A 26,235-nucleotide genomic window follows, 5' to 3' on the forward strand; every position below is an offset into this window, starting at 1 on the left:
CATGGATACTAGTCAGGTTCTTAACCTGCTGAGACACAACAGGAACTCCTCACATATTTTTATCCATGTTGTTGTATGCCAGGCCTTCATTCCTGTTTATTGCTGAGTTATACTACATTATACATACACTGCAGTTTTAAAAATCTTACTATCTATTGATAGACATTCCAGTTGTGTTCAATTTTGGCTCATAAATAAAATTGCTACATAAAATTTTATACAAATTTTAATATAAATTTTAAGGTGAATAAGTTCACTTGAAATTTTTTTCTTGTGCATGTAGAGTGCACATGTGACTTGTTTGAAAGAAACACTTTTGTCTGCCCAAAGTGCTCAAGATATTGTCCTATAATATTGTTACTTTTACCAACATAAGCAGGAATTATCCTGCCTTTTACTCCAAACTAAGAGAGTCACCTCTAGAATTGAGGCTGAGGGTTCCTATGTCTTTCTTCAGCTGGGTAGAATTACAGCCCTGCTGGGCCAGATAAATGGCAGTAGCCTCAGGCAAGAATGCCACAGACTACCATTGTTCTTATTAAAATTTCAATAAATTTTAAAGAATGCATTTGTTTGTATTTGATCAATTTCTAAAACCCTTAAATGTTTGCTTTTGATAACTTTGTCCAGTATTTACAGTTGGTTTGGGGGAAAGGAATTTGCCTACTTTCTCATATTATCATACCAAGGGTTCTACTTCTCTGATATTTAAAATCAGATTAACCAACATTAAAAATAAACGTTCTATCATACAAAATATATATCATATAATCTCAATACATGCAGAAAAATCTTTTGACAAAATCCAACACCCATTTCTGGTAAAAACCCTCCAGAAAGTGGACATAGAGGGAACCTATCTCAAACTAATAAAGGCTGTTTATTAAAACACAGCTAACACCATTCTCAACAGTGAAAAGCTGAAAGCATCTCTGCTAAGATCAGGAACAAGACAAGGAGATCCACTCTCACCAAACTATTCAACATAGTTTTGGAAGTTCAAGCTATAGTGATCAGAGGAGAAAAAGAAATAAAATGAATCCAAATTGGAAAAGAAGTAAAATCATCACTGTTTGCAGATGGCATGATACTATTATGCATAGAAAATCCTAAGGAAGCTACCACAAAACTACTAGAGTTCATGAATGAATTTGGTTGCAGGACATAAACTTAATACCCAGAAATCTCTTGCATTCCTATACACTAACAATGAAAGATCAGAAAAAGAAATGAAAGAAACAATCCCATTTACCATCACATCAAAGAGAATAAAATACCTAGGAATAAATCTACCTAATGAGGCAAAAGACTTGTACTCTGAAAATTGTAAGATACAGATGAAAGAAATTAAAGAGGACATAAAAAAATGGAAAGATATTCCATGTTCTTGGATTGGAAGAATCAGTATAGTCAAAATGACTATACTACCCAAGGCAGTCTACAGATTCAGTGAAATCCCTATTAAATTACTGATGATTCACAGAACTGGAAACGAGAAAATTTTAAGTTTATTTGGAAACACAAAATACTCTGAATAGCTAAAGCAATCATGAGACTGAAAAACAGAGCTGGAGGAATCAGGCTCCCTGACTTCATACTTTACTACAAAACTACAGTGATCAAAACAGTATGGTATTGGCACAAAAACAGAAAGAGGTTGGTGGTACAGCATAGAGAGCCCAGGAATAAATCCATGCACCTAAGGATTTATTAATTAATCTATGAAAAAGAAGACAAGAATATAAAATGGAGAAAAGACAGTCTTTTCAATAAGTGGTGCTGGGAAAACTGGACAGCTACATGTAAAATAGTTAAATTAGAAACTCTCTAATACCATACACAAAAATAAACTAAAAATGGTTTAAAGGCATAAACATAAGGTTGGACACTATAAAACTCTTAGAGAAAAACATAGGCAAACCACTCTTTGACATAAATCACAGCAATGTCTTTGGGGATCCACTTGTCAGAGTAATAAAATTGAAAACCAAAATAAACAAATGGGACCTAATTAAGCTTAAAAAAAAAAAAAAACCATAAACAAAATTAACAGATAACCTAACCTATAGAATGGGAGAAAATCTTTGCAAATGAAGCAACTGATAAAAGATTAATCTCCAAAATATACAAACATCTCATCATATATATATATCACAATTAAAAAATGGTTAGAAGATCTAAACAGACAATTCTCCAAAGAAGACATAGAGATGGCCAAACAATGCATGAAAGATGCTCAACATTACTGATTATTAGAGAAAAGCAAATCAAAACAATGAGATTTCACCACCCACTGGTCAGAATGGCCATCATCAAAATGACTACAAGCAATGAGTGCTAAAGAGGATGTAGAGAAAAGGGAACCCTCCTACATCGTTGGGAATGCATGCTGGTGCAACCACTATGGAGATCAGTATGGAGCTTCCTTAAAGAACTAAATACAGAAATACCATATGATCCAAAAATCCCACTCCTGGGCATATATCTGGAGAAAAACCATAATTTGAAAATATACATGCACTGCAATGTTCATTGCAGGTCTATTTACAATAGCCAAGACATGCAAGCAACCTATATCCATTGACAGAGGATTGGCTAAGAGGATATGGTTCATAAATACAATGAAATATTATTCAGCCATAAAAAAAGAACAAACTAATGCCATTTGCAGCAACATGGATGGACCCAGAGTTTATTATATTAAGTGAAATAAGCCAGACAAAGACAAATATATGATATCACTAATATGTGGAATTTAATAAATAATGATAGAAAAGAACTAAGAAAAGAGAAACAGACTCAAGGATTTTGAAACAGACTTATGGTTACCAAAGTGGAAATGGGGGGTAAAAATAAATTAATAAATTAGGAGGATAGGATTAATATACACACTATTATATATAAAACAGAAAAGTAAAAAGGACCTACTATATAGCACAGAGAATTCTACTCAATATTCTGTAATAACCTCTTTGGGGAAAATAATCTGAAGAAGAATGGAGATATATATATATGTACATGTATAACTGATTCACTTTTCTGTACACCTGAAATTAACAAAACAAGTCAACTATACTCCAATAAAATAAAAATAATTGTAATAATATTTTTTATAGATTATAATTTTAAATAAATTTGACCAGCCCCATGAAGTATTTTTTCTTATTTGTTATTAAAATTCTGAAAGTAACATAAGGAACTGAGTAGAAACTGGGCTGGAACTAGGTATATAAATCCATTCCTCTTTTTTCAAAGTTCATCTCTATCTCCACAACATCTAGTGTTATAGTAGGCTATAAAATTCTTGGCCTACTAATCTTACATTAAACATTGAACTATTGTCCTTTAATTTGGGTTACTCCAGTAGAACTCAGCATTCAATCATTTATTTAGTGTCCAATACAGTAGTGCTATGTTTCCTAGTAAAAGAAAATCTTGAAGTATAGCCTCTGAGCTTCATGTTTGATTTTGAGATATTATCAAGAAGAATTTCCATTTATTCTATTAACTAGAAAAATCAATTCAAAAAAAAAAAAGAAAGAAAGAAAAAGGAGTTCCCATCATGGCCCAGTGGTTAACGAATCCGACTAGGAACCATGAGGTAGTTGGTTCAACACCTGGCCTTCCTCAGTGAGTTAAGGATCCGGAGTTGCCAGTGAGCTATAGTATGGGTTGCAGACTCGGCTTGGATCCAATATTGCTGTGGCTCTGGCATAGGCTGGCAGCTACAGGTCTGATTAGACTCCCAACCTGGGAACCTCCACATGCCATGGGTGAGGCCCTAGAAAAGACCAAAAAAAAAAAATATCACTTCAATAGCCAGCCAGGGGTAAAAGTGAATTTTCCTGGGTCAGAGTACAAGTTATCTGTCTTATTTACACTGTTCCAAGCACAATTTAAGATGTAATATCTATTGTGTATAATCTGAAATTCGATGATACTTTTAATATTTGATGGCAGATTTTCACCATTTCCCATAGACATATGAAAAATTCTTATTATAGTAGATGATTCTTAGTGATTCTTTGCATTTTAAAAATTACAGTAGAAATGTAATTAATTTAGTGAATTTTAACCTGGACAGCTGCATGCTAATCAATGAAACTAGAACATACCCTCCTCACACCATGCACCAAAATAAACTTAAAATGGCTGAAAGACTTAAATATAAGACAAGACACCATCGAACTCCTGGAAGAGAACATAGGCAAAATATTCTCTGGCATCAACCTTATGAATATTTTCTCAGGTCACTCTCCCAAAGGAACAGAAATCAAAGCAAAAATAAACCAATGGGACCTAATCAAACTGACAAGTTTTTGCATAGCAAAGGAAACCATAAAAAACAAACAAACAAACAAAACCAAAAAGACAACTCACAGAATGGGAGGAAACAGTTACAAGTGATGAAACTGACAAGGGCTTAATCTCTAGAATATATAAACAACTTATACAACCCAACAGCAAAAAAGCCAACAGCCCAATGGAAAAATGGGCAAAAGACCTGAAGAGACATTTCTCCAAGGAAGATGTACAGATGGCCAACAAGCATGTGAAACAATGCTCAACATCTCTGATTATAAGAGAAATGCAAATCAAAACTACCATAAGATACCACCTCACACCAGTCAGAATGGCCATCATTAATAAGTCCACAAATAGCAATTGCTGGAGGGGGTGTGGAGAAAAGGGAACCCTCCTGCACTGTTGGTGGGAATGTAAGCTGGTACAGCCACTATGGAGAACAGTGTGGAGGTACCTTAGAAATCTATACATAGAACTACCATATGACCCAGCGATCCCACTCTTGGGCATATATCCAGACAAAACTTTTCTTAAAAAATACACTTGCACCCGTATGTTCATTGCAGCACTATTCACAATAGCCCAGACATGGAAACAACCCAAATGTCCACCAACAGATGACTGGATTAGGGAGATGTGGTATATATACACAATGGAATACTACACATCCATTAAAAAACCAATATAATGCCATTCTGGATTGCAACATGGATGGAACTAGAGACTCATACTGAATGAAGTAAGTAAAAGAAAGACAAATACCATATGATAGCACTTATATCTGGAATCTAATATAGGGCACAAATGACCCTTTCCACAGAAAAGAAAATCATGGACTTGGAGAATAGACTTGTAGTTGCCAAGGGGGAGGGGGAGGGAGTGGGGTGGATTGGGAGCTTGCGGTTAATCAATGCAAACTATTGCCTTTGGAATGGATTAGCAATGAGATCCTGCTGTATAGCACTGGGAACCTATGTCTAGTCACATATGATGGAGCATGATGATGTGAGAAAAAAGAATGTATACATGTATGTGTAACTGGGTCACCATCCTGTACACTGGAAAAAAATTGTATTGGGGTAATAACAATTAAAAAATAAAAATAAATAAATTAATTTTAAAAATAAAAATAAAAATAAAAAAATCAATGTTAAAATTGTATTTTAATAAAATTAGTTGACATGTCATTGAATATAAAGAAGTTATAATCAAATGTCTGCAGATCAAGGATAAATTTAAAATTTGCCCAAATGATCAGAGATTTAAAAAATTGAAGGGTTTACTTTGCAGCATATTTATAAACTTGTTTTTAGAGTTTCCACAATTAAGGAGAAAAAATGAATTCAGTTAATTTAATCTAAACTCTGTGATTTTTTCAGCAGCTGATCAAATTTATGCAAAAGAGAAAGCCACATTTGGATGGTATTGAATTAAAGGTAATAACCAATAACAAAATCTAAATACCTATAACAAGATACAAAAAGGCATATTTCTCATCCACCCACCAATAATTATATATGAAAATATTATGCTGATATGGCTTCTGCAAAATGTCTTAGTATTTTACAAGTACATAAAAATTTGCTGACATGGTAAAACTAAAATTTTGCTAATTTTTGCATTAATTATCCATCCAAAATTTTTTCATTTTCTTTTATATACATATTTATTAATACAAAATACAATTAATAAAGAGGTACAGAGATGCACCTTATACTACATGAAGCTTAGCTGTAATAAGTTTCCATTTCCCAGAAAATCAATAAAATAATTATTTATCCCTTCATAAGTAACCTTGTAATCGGAGGAAATGTACTTTCACTTTTATCTATGTAATCAGAGCGAAATAATGGGTTAAATCAAATAACTATGATCCAATTTATTTTATCTGCTTAAGAATGGCAGTTCCTTTTCTTTTTAAGTGGTATAATGCATAAAAATGTCTTTTGAGGGTGCTGCAAGCAGGAATACCTTAATAAAAGCTGTCTAATAGAAATTCATTGGTCATATACAGAAACAGTATTATATGATAGTAAATGGATTGTCCAAATTGATAAAATAATAATAGCAGACACTGAAAGAGTACTTTCCATGAGTCAAGCACTCTACTAAATGTCCACCTCTACTCACCCAATTAAACCTTTCATTAATATTATAATTAATACAGCAATTAGTATTTTCATTCATATTTTAATGATGACAAAATGGAGACACAGAAGGGTCACACAACCAGCAACTGACAGAAAAAAGATCCAAATTCAGACAATTTACCTCCAATGTCTATGCTCTACTAAAGTGTACAGTATTTATATACACTTTATTAGCCCTTCAAATAATAAGATAAATTATGTTATCAAGAAATAAATTTGTGCAAACTATTGCCTTTGGAATGGATAAGCAATGAGATTCTGCTGTATAGCACTGGGAACTATATATAGTCACTTATGATAAAGCATGATAATGTGAGAAAAAAGAATGTATACATGCATGTGTGACTGGGTCAACTTGCTGTACAGTAGGAAATTGACAGAACACTGTAAATCAGCTATAAAGTAAAAAATAAAAATCATTATATAAAAAAGAAATAAATTTCTATTAATAGTGCATAATTTCTTCCTATTTCACTTGGGATTGAGATCAGGAGAGGCCATTTCACAGTTGAAGCTCTTGGGGAAATACATGTAGAGAAGGGTGATGTGGAAAATATTAATTAATTTTCAATTCCATGGAATTAAATGATAAATGCTTACATCAAATTCTCTATGCTGTGAGGTGGAAAAGAACACAAAGATGGAAGTAATTAAAGCTTTTTCACTGGCAGGTAAATTGGTCCTCTATCCCTGTCTTATATCAAATAATTGTCTTGCATATATAAAAAATGTAAGAATAAAATTCATGGAGAAAGACCAGAAGGGAGTAAATATTCTCTCATAAAAATGTAGTAGAATATCCATGATCTTTTATTCCAATATATAATACATAGTGTCTTTCTCAATAAAGAAATATATCTTGATGTTTGACATATAAGGCAATTCCCTGGGTTCAAAATCAATCATCTTTGTTTTTTTCTTAAGAAACTGATAAAGACAAAAAATGTTTAATTATAATTGCAAGAAATCCTCTATGGATTTTGCAATGAATTAATCATGATCTGCTTTGAAGCAGAACATAGGAGTAAATGAACATCATCATAAATAGCAAAAACTATTTTAAATCTTTTTATTTTTGACCATTTAAAAAATTATAAACCTTCTATTTTAATATATGATTTTCAGAATGTCAATACTTAATTATACACTTTCCTCTAGAAAGCTGTAAAATTGATGTGTATAAACATCTTTTAAGAAAAATCAATGGATCTAATGTCAAAGGGAATGAAATTTCAATGCATGAGAACTTTCATCTTTCCAATAGAATTGGCCCTAATGATGTCTACCCAACAACACAAAAATTCTGCGATTAATGATAAATATTTGTAATGCCAGATAATCTTTCATTAAATACAATAAAAATATTAAAATCTGAGTGAAAATTAGAGACTTAAAAATGAAGCTAGATTGGAATGAGATTTATTATACTGAGTTCTCATTTATGTATGGTTTAAACTTTGATATTTCTAAGAAATGAGCACTGCCAATCTTACCAAGTTTGCTTCCTACATTTTTGTTTTCTTCTGAATGTTTAAGCCAACTTTGGGTTTAGATGTCTCCCTCCCTTCCTTCCTGTATATACATATCTAGGCGTCCATTTATCTGCAAGGGTTAAATTTACATATCAACTTGACTGGCCCATAAGGTATTCAGCTATTTGGTCAAACATTGTTCTAATGTGGGTGGGCCTCATCCCATTAACTGAAGGCCTGAAGAAAACAAAAGGCTGATTCTCCCACTGAATATCAGGGATTCCTTCTGCCCTACCTTCTAGCTGTGCCAGAGGGATGTTTTTCCCTGCATTTAAACTCAAACTGAAATAGTGGCTTTTCCTTTGTCATAGGCTTGCTGATCTTTGGACTAGAATTACACCATTGGCTCTTCAGGTTCTCCAGTTTGTGGACTGTATTCCTTGGGGTTTGTCAGTGTTCATAATTTCATGAGCCAATTCCATATACACATAAAATCCTATTGGTTCTGATTCTACAGAGAACCCTAATCTTCTTCCCATCCTTTAATCTGTATTTACACATATACATAGGTGTGTGAGTATGTGTGTGTGTGTGTTTTAAGTAAGAATTACTGTGCATGTTCAGGACTATTTAGAGAGACTAACCTTCTTGGCCTTTTTCAGTACAACTGAAAAGAGGCATTTGCAGACATTCAAGAAAACAGCCTTTCCCCAAGTAAGAATGAAGGTCCCAATTTGTCCATGATATGTTGGCTAATTTCATTTTGTATTTATTTTCTGGATATTCAGACCCAAACCATCTGGACTAAGAACATTAGCTCTGCAGTCTGACAAATGCAGCTTTCAATTCAAGTCCTCAATCCTAGGCCCTAACACTTAATGTCCTTGGGTAAATTACCCACCTCAGATTTCTCTTCTATGAAATTTTGGCAAAAAATAAACTTCTAAGGTGTTGGATACAGTGCCATGTATACGATAAGATCTCAAGAAATGGTATTTTCTTTTATCAAGTATCTCTATTTTATTATGCATATGTGGTTATTTCATGTAAGAGCACAAAATCATAATAGAAAGTGTTCTGTTAGACATTCCATCCAGTGAAAATCTATTATACCATTTTGTGCATCTGATTCTGTATTATAATTGCATCAGAATCAACTGTTTTAAGCCACCATAACCTTTTAAAAATTATTTAATAAACATTAGTGGCAATATTTGATAAGCATACGAATGTATTGCCACTTTCTTCCATTGTGTTTGTAATCCACGTATGGTGTGAAAAACAGACACACACATTATTTTTAGATAAGTCATCTTTCCTGAATGTCTCTAAACTCTAGTTGCAATGACAAGAGCCAAAAGAGGTTAGTCTCTCTAAATAGTGCTGTATCCCTAAAAATACATTGCCTGATGTTTTAATGGTCATTGCTGTTGATTTTTGTCCCAGAGACTGACATCACTCTGATTGGAGCTCATTGGTTCAGATTGTAAGGTCCTCAAATGTCTTATTCTTCCCAAGGGTCCCATCTGATCATACATAATCAGTAAACAGAAATGGATCTAACTTCAAATTAGCATCATATCATGCAGAGTGTGTTTGATCTTTTTTTTTTTTTTTTTTTCCTTTTTAGGACCACACCTACAGCATATGGAGGTTCCCAGGTTGGGGCTGAATCAGAGCTATAGCCGCCAGTCTACACCACAGCCACAGCAATGCCAGATCTGAGCCACATCTGTGACCTAACCACAGTTCACAGCAACACCAGATCATTAACCCAATGAGTGAGGCCAGGGATGGAACCCGCAACTTATGGTTCCTAGGCAGATTTGTTTCTGCTGTGCTACATCAGGAACTCCTAATCTTATATTTTTCGCTTTAGTTTGTCTTGATCTTTCCTTTCCAGAGAGGAGCATAGCCAGCTTGACACACTTTTGTATGTGTGCAACATACACTCAAAAATTATTCTTTTATTTTTTTTAAAATATGGCAAAATAGGTATTTTTAGAAAACAGTTATTGTTTATTTTATTGTCATTTATCTTTTCAAAAGAAAAAAAATAATGTTATAAATAAAGGTCTCCCTCCCTTGGCATGTTTCATGGTCCTACCAGACATTGCATTGTATTGTTAAAGGTGCTGATGGGTAAAAAGTGCAAGTATTCCTTATGTCAAATTTACATTTTCATCTCCTGGAGACCTAGGGGGATAAACATTTACTAGACTTAAATGTCAGAGCTCTATTCTGTATTCCAGCATGATGGCTCAGCAGTGTGCAGCTGCACACTTAAGCAGAAATGTCTTCCTGGCCAGATTAATGGTCAGATTAATGATATCTGTTTATTTTAAATAAATCTATCTTGTGGCAATGTCTCCAGGTATGCCTCGTTAATACACAAGGCACCCCAGAGGGCTCTAGGATAAGCAAAAAAGAAATAAAGGATTTTTAAAAAGGTAATTATCTCTAGTCAACAGTAATTAGTCAATGAGTAGATTGATTGAATGAATGAAAAATGATTTCAAACTTTCTGAAACCTGAAAAAAGTTAGGATTAGATGATTTTCTACTTGTTTTTCAGCTCTTAAGCTTTTGGGATGCTAAACAATATTTAGATCGGTTTTTATAAATGATGAAATATTTCCTTTTAGCCAGTAATTATAGAAGATAATAAGAAGTAGTTCTGTGGTCCTTATTTAACTCTTTGATGCTTCTTTGAATCTATATTTAAAAATACTGTACCAAATTTACCTCTGTAATTTTCAAATCAACTCAGAAATATTACTTTATCTTCTTTTGGAAATGTTACCAGTTGGTTCTGAAATGATAGAGGTAATTATCTCTTTGGTTCTTGTCCTATTTTCCTTTTCTGAAGGTTTGACAGAGTTGAACATCTTTACCTGTAAACTTTATGCTCATTGAGTTTTTCAGATATGCTGACAATTCTTCAACTCGGTTTTTTTTTTGTTTTTTGTTTTTTAAGAAATGGGGAGCATCAGAGAGGGAAAAGTAACAAAGACTGATCTTTTTTTTTTTTGTCTTTTTTTTTTTTAGGGCTGCACCCATGGCATGTGGAGGTTCCCAGGCTAGGTGTCGAATCTGAGCTGCAGCCACCAGCCTACACCATAGCCATAGCAACACCAGATCCCAGTTGTGTCTGCAACCTACACCACAGCTTATGGCAATGCTGGATCCTTAAACCCCTGAGCGAGGCCAGGGATCAAACCTGTGTCCTCATGGATACTAGTCAGATTCATTTCCCCTGAGCCATGATAGGAACTCCAATACTGATCATCTTTTATATGCCAGTGGCTTATTTATAATGCTATTTAATTATCATGTCAAATTCATGCTGTCTGAGGTGTATTACTTTTCAAGGGTTGCCATAACACAGTACAACAGACCAGGTGGCTTAAAAAACAGAAATTTATCCCTCACAATTGTGGAGACTGGAATTCTAAGGTCATCCTGTTGACAGGGTTTGTTTGTTTGTTTTGCTTTTTAGGTATATACCTGCAGCCTATGGAAGTTCCCAGGCTAGGGGTGGAATTGGAGCTGTAGCTGCTGGCATACATCATAGCCACAGCAACATAGGATACAAAACATGTCTGCAACCTATACCACAGGTCATGGCAATGCCAGATCCTTAGTCCACTGAGTGAGGTCAGGGATTGGATATGCATCCTCATGGATACTAGTCAGTTTTATAACCCACTGAGCCACAACAGGAACTCCCAGGGTTGATTTATTTTAAAGGCCTTCTTCCTTGGCTTGCAGATGGCTGTCTTCTTTCTGTGTCTTCACATGGTCTTCTTCTATGTGTGTCTATGTCCTAATTACCTCTTCCTGTAAGGACACCAGTCATATTGGATTATGGCCCAACTAATTTTTCCTTAATTATCTCTTTAGAAGCACTACCTTTGAAGCCCAAATTTTATCTTAATTATATTTTTTGAGGCCTATCTCTAAATTCAGTAACATTCTGAAGTACTGGGTATTAGAATTTTAACACATGCATTTTGGAAGGGACAAAAATCAGACCATAACAGGAAGTTATGTAGGAGACAGTTGAGGCTAAGTGGGTTTAAGTTTGAGTCACACTCTTATGAAATGAAATGGTTGTTTCAGAAATTCTCTATAAGGTCAATAATATTACCTACCACATTTTGCCTCCCATCCTGGATCTTAATTCTTACCTTGGTCATTAATTGTAGAGTGACTGAGAAAGTTCTGAAACTATTTTTTTTCTTTTATCTTGCGCAAAACGAGAAAGAGGTCCTATGAAATTTAAGGAATCTTGAAACAAACATTTTTGGATGAAATGACAGTTGAACTTTTGTCATGAATTCTGATTCTCCAATTACATTGTAGAACCCTTTTGGGTGGAATTAAATGTCAATTTTTAATTCCACTAATAGTTATAACAGAGAATTTATGATTAATTAATTAAATTGGGACTTTTTAGTTCTCTGTTAAAATGGAGATATGAAAAATTTTCACTTCAAAGTATATACTGTATTCTTTAGGTTAAATGAGTATATATTCAAATATTTCTCACTTTTATATTTCAGTCAGAATTTATTTTGATATTGGATATAACATCAAATTAGTCATTTTTTGTATGATCTAGTTCCTTCACAGGTAACAAAACTTAAGTTTTCATAATCTCTCTAGTAGTAAACAGAAATACATTCTGGAAAAAAAAAACATTAGAGTTTCAGGCTTTGATTTATTTTTTATTTTAAATAGAAGTTATAGTCTGAATGAATTCATCCAAAATTCATATGTTGAAATCCAAACCCCCAAATATGATGGGATTGGGAGGTGAGACCTTTGGGAGGTGCTTCAACCAAGAGGATAAACCTTTATCAATAGGATTAGTGTTCTTACAAAAGAAGCCCCAGGGAAATCCTTCACCCCTCTCACCTTTTGGGGATCCAGGGAGAAGGCACCAGCTATAAATCAGGAAGAGGGTCCTCACCAGAAGAGACCATGGTAGTGCCTTGATCTTGTACTTCCCAGCTTTTAGAACAGTGAGCAATAAATTTCTATTGTTTATATACTACCCAGTCTGTGGTATTTTTTTACAGCAGCCTGAATAGGACTAATCACAACATCTTTATCACCAATACACTCTTCAGACCCACCATGTGAATCTTAGCAATCGTTTAGCGTTGAGTATTATGCCTGGAATACAGCTCAAAAGAGATGATCTTTTTATTAATGTTATATAAGCTAGATAGACAGTTTATTTATCTTCCTGGGTATTAGGCTTTTTTAAGAATGTAGTGAATATTTTATAATTCTGTAACTGAATATATTATTCTTAACCTTGACCATAGAGATCTTTTAGATAGCTAAGTGTAATCCCTTTTAAGAAACTCCTCAGTGATGTATGTCCAGAAACCCTTATGTGCTCTCATAAAGAAATTAAGTGTAGAATTAACTATATGATGTGATCATGAGAACACATCAGTAAAAGTGTGACTATAATAAAGTTCATTTTCTTTTTATAAAGATAGATATCACATTTTTTTCTCGTAAGAAATAGTGCATACTATTTAAATACTTTTCAAGGTTTAAAATGTATTTTATGCAAAAATACATAATTGTTTCATAGATATACCATATTTTAAGAAACAATAAATATATTAAAACAGAGTTGAGAACAGATGTTTTGTTATGTCTATTTTAAAACATATTTATGTTTCAAAAATTGCCAATATTTTCACTTGTCTAAAATATAATTTATTTTTGTTTTAGCCTAATTATGAAGATTTTAAAATATGAGAATCATACTTCTTTGCCCAAATGATGTAATACTGTACATGAAATTTCTTAACACAAAAATCCAGAAAATTATCTAAAATTCAAAATTAATCCTTTTTTCTTGCTTTTTATTCTGCCTGACATATAATTTGCTTCTCTAAAGACACAATGTAATATAAGCTCTATCTATCACAGGTATAACAAATCTCTCACCACATAATAAGAATATTTTAATAATATCAATATGGCAGTACTTGATCATGAGCACTCTCTTTGTTAACTACTTGTAGATGGGATTTTCTACAAGAGTCTGCTTGGTCCATTGCTTTCTTTTTTGTTGCTGTTGCTACTGTTGCTGGTTTTTGCTTTAAAGGATGTATTAAAGTTTTTTTATACTAGGCTAAAATCCCTAAGCTAAAATCCCTCTTATTACTTCTGTATATGTTTTTATTTCTTTACTTTGAATAAAAGAGTAAGTATATAATTTTATTCAAAGAATCTCCAAATGGATATTATTAAATTATGAGATATTTATGCTAGAGAATAATTATTTTATTAAGTTTCTTGAAAAAATTTGTTTTTCAACAAGTCATTCTTTCACTATCCTAAACATATGCTAGAATACATTTCATTCAATTTCAGCCTGAGGTATTTTTACACTTCTTACAATGGGTGCTCAGAAATTGTGGGAATGCCTCAGAAACATATAAGAATAAGGGATGATTTTTCTTTATTAAAGATAATATTCTAGGAATTGAATCTTTTTTTAGGTAGCACCAATGTATTGATTTTTAATTAGTTTATTTTTAACTGAAACCAATTTTTTTATATATGATTGCTAGTTAATTTCTTTTTCAGTTCATGAGAACTTGAAGAATTGATTTTAGGGCAACAAAATATAGAAATTTATTAGTATCCCTCTTGAATGTTATATCCAGTAATCCAGCTTATTTTTTTAGCTTGTGAAAATCCTTTCAGACCTATAATTGTCATTCATTAGCACTTCAGGTTTCATGACACTGTGGCAATCATTAGGAATATTAATAGATATTCTATCCCATCTATTCCTTCAAGCTCATGATAGGATTACAATTCCTGCATTCAAGAAATTAAGTGCATTTTTGTAATTTGCTTTGTCCAGTCAAATTTAGTCTACATGTCCTGTGTCATAGTGGAAAAAAACCAACAATATCCACTTTTTTCCTATGTCACTGTGACTGGCAACATTAAATATGATACCTGTTCCTCAGCCTGGGTCCTGGAGTGTGGATGATTCAAAACAGGGACCCCTCACAAACCTAAGATTAATGTATGAGACACCAGTAAATAATCCCTTCTTGTTGTAAACCACAGAGATTGTGTATGTGAGGGTGCACATATGTGCTGAGACTCGATTGCTATTATGAATTAGAACAGTCGCATTTGACAACAAAATGTCAGTGGCTTAATGCGACAAAATTTAATTTCTTCCCCTAATAGACTGTGGGCTTTCAGGGCAGCTTTGTTCATTATATTCATTGAGACCCAGAATGATGGTGGACCATCTTGACACACGCTATCATCATCTCACGGCAGGAAAAGTGAGTGTGGGAAAGTGTCACCTAATCTTAAACCTTTAGAGTAATGTGCTACACAGAAGTGACACAACCCATATTATATTTCATTGGCCAGAAGAAATCATACAACTACATCTAACTTCAGATTGGTGGGATGTCTGAATTATCTCTTAGTGATTCAATATAATTTTAAAGGATATAATCACCATATCCTTTAAAAATATCCTCTCCCTAAGAGTGGAGAAGATTAGAACCATATTTCCTACACTCATCTTTTAGCAAGCAGGAGGAAAGCAGAGGTTGTTATTCTCTGGAAGTGGTTACAAGCATACAAGTGGGCAGATGTGAGATTCACAGCTGCTTCTTGGTGAGAATTGAGAACAACCACTATATTGCTGCCAGCTGAGATAAGTGGAGGGAAATTTTCTAGAAATTCTTTTAAAAAGGAGATAATTTCCAGCTAGTTTTCGACAAACACTTCCTTCAATATGTCATATAAAGAATTCAGCTCTGCTTCCCTAACCATATAGTGCGGTTTCTCTGCCTTTTTACAAGGCCTTTTCTGTGCTTTGCTTTCTCTTCTCCTTCATAATCATAACAAACATCAATTCTTATATTAATTTATAAAAGAGTACTTAGAATGATCCTTTTTTTGATAATACATACATACACATACAAAAAAAAGCTAAAACATGCAAATTTACCATATTCTCATTAAAAGTATAACTAGAATATTTACAGTCACATAAAGGAATGTAGTCACATATACTATGACTATCCACATATATTAAATACTCACAGATAAACTATATTCTTTTATTTTAAAAAAACAGCATCCAAGTGATTTTTGACAAGTGTACCAAGATTGTCCAATGGGGAAAGGACACTTTTGTCAACAAATGTTACTGGGAAAACTAGATGTCCACATACACAAGAATGGCACTTTACCTAAAACTATATACAAAAATTAACTCAAAATGGATCAGACCTAAAATTGATGTAACAGGTAAAATTATAAAACTCTTAGAAGAAATCATGGAACTAAATTTTCATGAAATTGGATCGGGCAATGATTTCTTGGCTATAACACCAAAGACACAGGTAACAAAAAAAAAAAAAATTGTTTAAATTGGACTTCATGAATTTTTTACCAAAGGGGAAATGTAGAGGCTGTGGAGGGGATAAATTAGGGGGTTGTGGAGGGAATAAATTAGGGGATTGATATATACACACTACTATATAGACAATAGATGAGTAATAATGATCTATTGTATAGTACAGAGAAATTTACTCAATACTCTCTAATAATCTATATGAGAAAAGAATCTGAAAAGGAATGGATATATGTATGTGTGTAACTGATTTCCTTTGCCATATGCTTGAAGTTAACACAATTTGTAAGTCAATTATTCTAATAAAATTTTAAAAAATAAATAAAGTCCACATATAAGTGAGAAAAAAATGTACATCAAAAGATGACATCAACAATTTGTAAAAAGGCAACCCACAGAATTGAATAAAATAATTGCAAATCATAACTCTGGTAAGGGACTAGTATGTAGAATACATAGAGAATCTCTAAAACTCAACAACAAAAATCAAACAACCCAATTCAAAAATGGCTAAAGGACAAAAAGACATTTCTCCAGAGCAGATGTACAAATGACCAAAAAACACAAAAAGATGCTTAGCATCACTCACCATTAGGTAAAAGGAACTCAAAACTATACTGATAGGCTACCTCACACCCCTTAGAATGGCTACCATCAAAATAAACAAACAGTGCTACACAGCAGGATATCATTGCTAAACAAACAAAAATTAAGCACTGATGAGAATGTGGAGAAACTGTTCACTGTTGGTGGAAATGTAAGATAGTACAGCTGCTATGGAAAACAGTGTGTTGGTTCCCCCCAAAATTAAAAAATAGAATTGCCATATGGCCCAGAAATTTCACTTCTGGGTATATACCCAAAAGAACTGAAAGCAGAATCTCAAAGATACATTTGTATATACATATTCATAGCAGCATTATTCACTCTAGCTAAAGCATGAAACTCAAGTATCCATCAACAGAAGAATGGATGATCAAAAAGTGGTATATACATACAGTTGGCTATTATTTAGACTTAAAAGGAGAGAAATTCTGACATTGGCTGCAACATGGATAAGCCATAATTATATCATGTTAAGTGAAATAAGCTAGTTTAAAAAAAGAAAAATAGTATAGATCCCACTTATATAATTTACTTAGAATAGTCAAAATCATAAAGAGAAAATAGAATGGTTATTGCTAGGGGTTGGAGTAATTGGGAAGTACTGTTTCATGAGAACAGAGCTTCATTTTTCAAGGTAAAATGTGTTCTGGAGGTGGATGATGGTAACACAATAACACAATCTTATGAATATAATTAATACCACTGAACTGTACACTTAAAACTAGGTAAGACGGCAAATTTTGTTAGGCGTATTTTACTACAATAAAAAAAAATGGGGAAAACAAAACACTAAGCACTATGAAGTTGAACAACAGGCTCATAGACTTGATTCTTTGAGTGATACACAATAGTAACTTGAACCAGGGATAAATAATACAAATATACCTTTTATTTTAAATGTATATATTTTCATAAAGTTTTAAATGCATATATTTTATATTAAATATATACATTTATATTAGATGCATATATTACATACATATTTTTATATTAGATCCAGATGTCCTTATTCTCGATCGATATATCTATGCACTGAAAAGTGAAATAAAAGCAATATAGAACAGAAAACATAAGTGATATTCCTCACATACAGCTGTATACAATTGTGGGATAGGGACAGGAATACTATGATTTTTCTTCCTGGTCCTTAATCTTTGTTTTCCATAGTCTATGGTTTTCTTCCAAACACCATCTCAGCACACTGACCATGTGATAATATGACTTCCACTGGTAATAAAATGTCATAAATTTTAGGCAGAAGTTGTAAGGGCCAATTAATAAATCATCAAGCTCTCTTCTTCTGCCATGGTAACCAGTAATATTCTAGACGGTATACCTTCCATCGTTCTAGATCCTGGAGAAAACGATAGGGATGGAGTAGGATAGTTACACAGGTAGTTGTAGAAGTCCCTATAGGGGACCATAGATAAAGAGGGAAATCTAGGTAACTTTGGAAGATCACTGTAGTTAATAATCACCCAAGAAAGCCATCAGAATAAAGCAGGCTTGCTTAACTACAAAACCACAAATAAAAACGCAAGATATGCCTCGGGTTATTAAAATGAGGCCTGCATTTAATTTCAGCAAGGCAATAACATTTAAGACCAAGGTTAGGATTTTAAGTACTGCCCTTCTGCTGATTTGAATAAGCACCTTGACAGTCCTAGTTTGACTTTGTAGGGTCAAATACTCTCTTACCAGATACCAAGAAGGAACTACTACTCAAAGAAAGAGGAAGAGATGGTCTTTTCCCACTTCCCACTTCCCTTGGGTTATAAAAATGTAGCCCATCTAATCCTCAGGACAGAGCCTCCTTGCCTGACTGCTTGCATCTCTCACAAGTGTCTTGTTTTAATAAATCTATTTCTTTCCTATCACTTTGTCTCTCACTGAATTCCTTCTGTGCTGAGGCACAAAGACCTGAACTTCATTAAGTCCAGACACCAGGTGAATGATTCTAACTTAAATAGCATGGGTTCAAGTCCTTATCTGGGTTTAGGCTAGGTTTGAGTCCTGCATGTGGGTTCAAGTCCCAATCTGGGTTCTGGTTAGATTCAAGTAATGAGTGATGTCAATTTTAAAAGGAATAAAGAAACAAAGCCCCTAGAATAGATATGGGATGGGCATATACCTTTTAATTGAAGCCATTAAGGTGGAGTTCCCATTGTGGCTCAGCAGAAATGAATCTGACTAGTATCTGTGAGGACACAGGTTCCACCCCTGATCTCACTTAGTGGGTTAAGGATCTGGCATTGCCAGGAGTTGTCGTGTAGGTAGCAGACACAGTTCCAATCCAGTGTTGTGGCTGTGGTGTAGGCCAGTGGCTACAGCTCTGATTTGACCCCTAGATTGGGAACCTCCATATGCCATGGGTGCAGCCCTAAAAAGACAAAAAAAAAAAAAAAAAAAAAAAGGAAAAAAATAGAAAAACACTGAACTGAAAACCTTAATCTTAGGTGCCTGATACACTGTATTTTGTTAAAATGAAATTTCTGTTCCTCAGACACTACTACTAAGAAAGTGAGACTATAATACAACAAACGGGGAAAGCTATTTTATATTTATTTATATTCTATATAAAATAAAATATATTAATATATTTATACATATTATATATTTATATACATAATAAAATATATTTTATACATGTATTTTATTTATTTATTTAGTTTTTGCTTTTTAGGACCTCACCTGCAGCATATGAAGTTCCCAGGCTAGGGGTCAAATTGGAGCTCTAGCTGCTGGTCTATACCTCAGCCAAAGCAAGGCGGAATCCAAGCTACAGCTACCACATACACCACAGGTCATGGTAATGGCTTAGTGGGATTCTTAACCCATTAAGTGAGGCCAGGGAGCAAAACTGCATCCTCATGGATACTAGTTGGATTTGTTTCCACTGGGCCACAACAGAAACTCCCTATATTTTATTTATATATATATAAATATAAAAGGACTCATGCCTAGAACACATATAAGGCACTCCTATCAGTTAGTAAAAATGTCAACAACCTAACTTTTGAAATGGACAAAAGGCTTAAATAGGCACTTAGCAAAGAAAGATATCTAAATTGTCAACAAACCTATAAAATGGTGTTCAAGATCATCAGTCATCTGTAGACACAGACAAGCTTATTTTAAATGTAGGTATTATTTATTTACTACTTAATTACAATCTTAAAAAATATGATCTAAACAATAAAAATTCAGTAAAGGTATGTAAAATGAATTGTATCTGTTTTATTACAACATATATTTTAAAATTTTGTGATTACATACTTGAATTATTTCAAATATTTGAATATAAATGAATTATTCCTCTAATGATATGGCCTAATCATTAAAGTTGGTATCACATGTACTAGTTAGAAGCTAATTATCTGGAAAGTTTAGGACAAAACTATATTCTTTACCTTAAATTTAGCAAATGTGTTCTGTTTCCAGGTATCTTCTGATTATACGTATTTGGGAGGTATTTCAGGTGTACAACATAGTGATTTGTTGGGGTTTTTTAATATATGTTAGGAAATGATCACCATGATAAGTCTAGTTACCATCTGTCACTATATAGAGTTATTGAAATATTATTGACAATATTCCATATGCACAATATTAAATCCCTATGACATTTATTTTATAGCTGGAGGTTTCTGCCTCTTAATCTCCTTCACCTATTTCTCCTGCCCCTTCCAGGCCCCTCCCCCCTGGCAACCACTAATTCTCTGTACCTATGAGTCTGTTTCTGTTTTGCTTTGAATCATTATCAGCCTTAAAGTTCAAATTGAACAAATGGAGATAATATTGGGTTTTTACTTCAAAAACATTATTCAGATTATGCTTTAATGCTTTCCTAAATGTTAAAATTACACTTACGCCTAGGATTTCTTAGTATTTTTAAGACAAGGAAATAGCAAGGTCCACACAAGTTTTTTTTTTAATCTTAACAGCTATGTAATCTAAGTGAGAGAAATAGTAAGGGTAATTAGAGTAAGGGGTGTGTTTTATGTCGAAAATGTTAAAACCATAATGAAACTAACTAATGGCAGTCTGCTTGGCAATTTTAAGCAATGTCATTGATGAAACACTGCTCCTCTGCTTGGTGGCAGACCACTTACACTGCCCTTCTCTTGGAATGCCACTGCTAGGCACAATTCACTTTAAGGGAAAATTGGGATAATAAATATATGATAAATCCATAAACTAAACTATTAGGTGTAAACAAAATTATTTTTTCCTTTGTATGAAAAAATAAAAGTGGTTACTTTGAAAAAGCCTGCTTACTATATCTCTGATTTGATGTTTTTTTCTCCAGCAAAATCATGCGTGTCATAAATACAGACTTTTCAATTGAAATGATCAAAATCCATGTGTGCAACATTTAAAAAAAAATTCAGTTTAGAATTATTTCATAGAGGTTAGCCTGTTTGTTTACTTTTCACTGGAAACATTTTTAACTTTGTTAGAAAAGATCATGAGAATTCTGCTGAATGCATGGTTGTTTAGAATGAATTTATGTTTATTTATGTTAAAAATGTTTTTGAAACTAAAGTCCACCCACCCCATTAGGAAAAAAAAAGTTAAATGATAGAATTGTTATGAAAACATAATCATCAATCATATCTGCATGTGCATTAATCTGACAAATTCATAATGTTATTCAGCCTTCTGAAACTTTAATAATGAAAATTCTAAAACTTTGAATGCATGAATTGCATGAGTGTGTGTGTGTGTGTGTGTTTGGGTATGCTTAAAGAGATGACAATGAAGACGATATTGCAAAGAATTTTAGTGATCTATTAGAAGTGTACTTTGTGATAAGACTCAGTTATTAATGTATGTATTAAAATGCTAAATTCTACTCATTTCATTAATATCCAGCCTTATCCATATGGCTTATTTATAATCCTTGTTAATATTTTGCTTATTGGAAAATACATTTTATATCAGGTCAGTGTATAAACCCATAAAGAATTTATGTATTTGGTTCAGAAACTACTCACTGAGGCCTCACCTTTTAAAAATACTGTTTTGCTGCTGAGAAATATATTAAATTACAATATTATTAGAGTAAGATAATTCATTAGACAATTTCATAAGATTTTTTTTTTTCTTAGCAATATTTTAACATGAATTTTTGGTTTAAATTTAATTGAAGAAATAGCATACTTGCTTCATGAAAGCAATAGTTAAGATAAATGCATAATTTATTTGTAAATATTATTATAGGGCACTTTCAAATGGTTTTATATCAGTTGACTCTATACCTCTAATGTTGCCTGTTTACTTTTTGCCTTTTTATTATTTGTTTTGTCCATTGAATTAACTATCAACAATGTATTACTTTAACACAGAAAATATTATATTTCCCACCGGTAGAAATGTCAGGATTATCAGGTCCTATTATTCATTTTCAGATAATGAAAGATTCAATTATACTATATATAAGCTGAATATCTCTATAATATGAAAAGTTCTCCAGTTGAATTTATAGAAATAATCAGAATGTTGACATCTAGTCCAGATCTTGGGGGCAGGGAGCCAGTTTAAAAAATGTGAATACAGAAATTTCAAGAGAAAGACAGAAAAGCATTTACAACCCAAGAGACCTGAAGAATCAACCATAAGAAACTACTTTCACCAACTCCTGATACAAATTTAAAAGCCTCAAAAGTCAAATTGGAGGAAGGAAGGGAGGGAAAGAGAAAGGAAGAAGGAAGGAAGGAGTGGTAAACCAAGGCTATCAAATTCAAATAATTGGAAATGGAAAGTCTATTAGCAGCTTAATTATCTGCTGGAATACACTAATCATTACATGAGAGATGCTCTTTTAGGTAAAAGTAGGTCAGTGAATCCATTACCTGTATTTACTGAAAGGATTCATCTTTAAACATGAAAATCTAAATTGGAGGGATGAAAAATGTGAGCTACTGAGTGATGGACCCAAGTATCTACAGCAGGACAGGACAGAAGAGACTCTAGACACCAACTCACTTCATTTCATTCATTTATATGTTACTACTTTTTCTAAATGTATTATTTCTATTTTTTCAACCTCACTTTTAGCATATAATTGTAATTTCTCCAGACATGTTTTGTTCTATTCTTTCCTAGTCTCTTTCAGCTAAGTTCCATTTCCACTTTTCTGTCTTGATCATTGCTTCCCCTGTCCCTGTTAGTATTTTAACTACAATCAATGTTTATGAGAGACATTATAGGGAAACTCCTGAATCAGAATAGTTGGCTTCTCAGGTGCCGCAAAGCTGACATTCTTTGAAATATAGATTATTGTATGTCAACTGATTTTCTGGAGGGAAGCATTTATTAGTAAAAGTAGATGAAAGTATTTATTTTAGTTAAATTAAGGTCCTGAGAACAGCAAGTAGCCAAAGGAATGAAAGCTATGATAAGAAAATCATAATCTCTTTAAGGATATATATTTGATCATTGGTAGATGTATTTCAGTATAACAGATTAAAATCTCAAGGGATATAAACTAGTATATATTTGCGATTCTTCAGTCATCAACAAAAGCAGGACAAAACCAAACCTGTTTCATTGTCAAGTAAATCTACATTTCCCCGCGATGACTTGAATAATAAATAGCAATAAAAAATAAAATGATAGAGTTCCATCATGGCTCAGTGGAAATGAATCTGACAAGTATCCATGAGGATGCAGTTTCAATCCCTGGCCTTGCTCAGTGGGTTAAACATCTGGTGTTGCCATGAACTATGGTATAGCTTACAGATGTGGCTCTAATCTGGTGTTGCTGTAGCATAGGCTACAGATCTGATTTGACCCCTAGCCTGGGAACCTCCATATGCTACAGGTGTGGCCCTAAAAAGACATAAATAAATAAATAAACAAATAAATAAAATCACCACATAGCGAGTGACTCTTGAAGGCAGTCACTAAACACTAAAGCCAATAGTTACAATGCAAGTCAAAACCCATTTTTGAGTAATTTGGTGAATTTTTTTCAACAACAAAAAATCATAGAATAGAACAGTATAGAAAAATTGAATAATGTATAATTATTCTGCTTTGTGAAATATATGTCGCACATGTGCATATGTATTTCAGTAACATGTATATACCATCACAATGTAAAAGGCATTCTAATTGTGAGTATGACTCACGACATTTGAAAGCTACTGTGTTAATTTGTGTATAATCACTTTGATAATACTGTACTTCAACAGATGATAAGTTTATGAGTTATTTTAACAACTAAAAATAATGTATTGTTATGGAGAAAAATGGTATAGAAAATTCAACGAGGTGGGTGGTGTAGTTATATAAGCACAAGAGGAAATAGATAGTAACTTACATGTTATCTTAAGAAGAGAGTGAGAAGTTTTAAAACTAGAGGAAGAAAGTATAAAATGAAATACACTGTGAGTCAAGTTCAGAAGAACTGGAAATATGACCACGTTATTTAAAGATGATAAGGATGTTTGAAAGTGTTGCTATTCTAACGGAAAAACAAATTGTCAAAAGATGTTTTTGTAAAGTGTATCTGAATCACATAAGACATGGCAATTAAAATGCAGAGTCTTGGGCATCCTGCCAAAGTATTTAATCCAAATCTCTAGAGGCACAGCCTAGGAATATATATTTTTAATAGATATAATAGATACTTCAGATGATCCTTATTCACACAAAACATTTGTGCATAAAAACAGCTTCTGGGAGTTCTTGTGGTGGTACAGCAGTAACGAACCCAACCAGTATCCATGAGGATGTAGGTTCGATCCCTGGCCTTGCTCAGTGGGTTAAGGATCTGGAGTTGTTGTGGTTATGGCGTAAGCCGACAACTATATCTCTGATTCGACCTGGGAACTTCCATATGCTTCAGGTGCAGCCCTAAAAAGACAAAAAAAAAAAAAAAAAAAAAAAAAAAAAAAAAGAGAACAGTTTCTTAATGTTCTAACATAAAAATATCTTTTTATCAACTCTTTGAACATTTTCACTAAAAGAATTATTTAACTATAAGACAGCTTACAGTTTTCTCACAAAGCCTGTTATGTCTTTAGCATTGCAAGAGAAAAACTAAAATGGCAATGAAATGCATTCTGATGACATTCTAAAGATTATAATGAGAGTGCATTCATATCAAACATATCTAGTTTTGGAATTTTTCTGAGTACATAGGATAACATTATGTTCCTGCATTCTAATGCCATAGAGTAAGAGAAAAATATGGTAGAAAATTAATTTCATCAATTATCAATCTTATGCTCCTTCTAAAGTATACACTTTGATGTTCACTTATCGGAATGCAAGAAGAACTATGGAAGCATTGAGAGCCACTTGGTATTCCAAAAGAGAATTAAACATCATCTAGTTAAAAGTTCCGGTTGATTATTTGTAGGCAAGGCACTGCAATTAGCATTTAAATAATTCAATGTTAGAAACCATTTTCTCTGAGATTAACAATGATTCATTCTTACATGCTGTGTTTTTAATCAAAGAGGTGAAAGGTATAGAGCATGGGACAAGAACAAAGATGTCTAGTTACAAACTCACTCTTGCAATTTGCTGGTAATGTGCCTGCCTGCATGTTTAAAAGCAACTTGAATATGGTTCTCTGTCTATTCAGACCTTAATGAGAATGTAAATGAAGGATTATTGTTCCACCAGCAGATGATATTTCTTTAGAAATATTGCCTGAACCTTACTCTATTATTTCCCAACTTCCAAAATATCTGTACAATAATGCACCTCATTAATGATATTGTCATTGTCATTTAGAAAGCATGTAAAGATCTGCAGTCATTATTAATTATAGGCACATGCATCAAAGCAGAAACACTCAAATTCATTACAGTATTTGTTAATTAGCTGAAAAAATCAGTCCTATTTTATCATTATTTCCCTAAAAATAATCTTATAATTTTTTGATTAAGGATTTTTTTTTTCAAAATGGACACTGATCAGAAGAATCATATTCTTTCAACACAAACCACTCAATTTATTCCAGTCTAAATTGTCTCATCCAAAAGAACATGGTAAATACTACAATAGCAAGAAGATTTTTTTCCCACTTTCCCTGCATTAAAATGGTCTGATTGCCCCTTGTCCATTTCTAAATGATAGATAATATCCTCTCCTCTTTTGCTTTTCTTGTCTATTATGTCCTTTATAGAAAACCTAAAATGAGGCATTTCCTGCAAGCCTGCAGAGAGAGAAGACTGAATAGGAAGCTGAAAGGGAGTATAGAGACCGGGATAAAAGGCAGTTATTAAATTTGTGAACTCTATCAGAAGACAAGA

The 26,235-nt window shown here is 33.1% G+C and overlaps 1 protein-coding gene across 5 annotated transcripts in view; it reads right to left on the minus strand.

Annotated features, from left to right (window-relative positions):
• Positions 1-26,235, minus strand: part of LOC106504458 (uncharacterized) — a 1,793,907-nt gene that overhangs the window by 429,227 nt on the left and 1,338,445 nt on the right. The window lies entirely within an intron of this gene.

This window comes from Sus scrofa, chromosome 7 (assembly GCF_054392235.1).
Source record: "Sus scrofa isolate SSC_HxYL_T2T_F1_AM1 chromosome 7, Sscrofa_HxYL_maternal_Yorkshire_Landrace_v2.0, whole genome shotgun sequence".
Classification (NCBI taxonomy): domain Eukaryota; kingdom Metazoa; phylum Chordata; class Mammalia; order Artiodactyla; family Suidae; genus Sus; species Sus scrofa.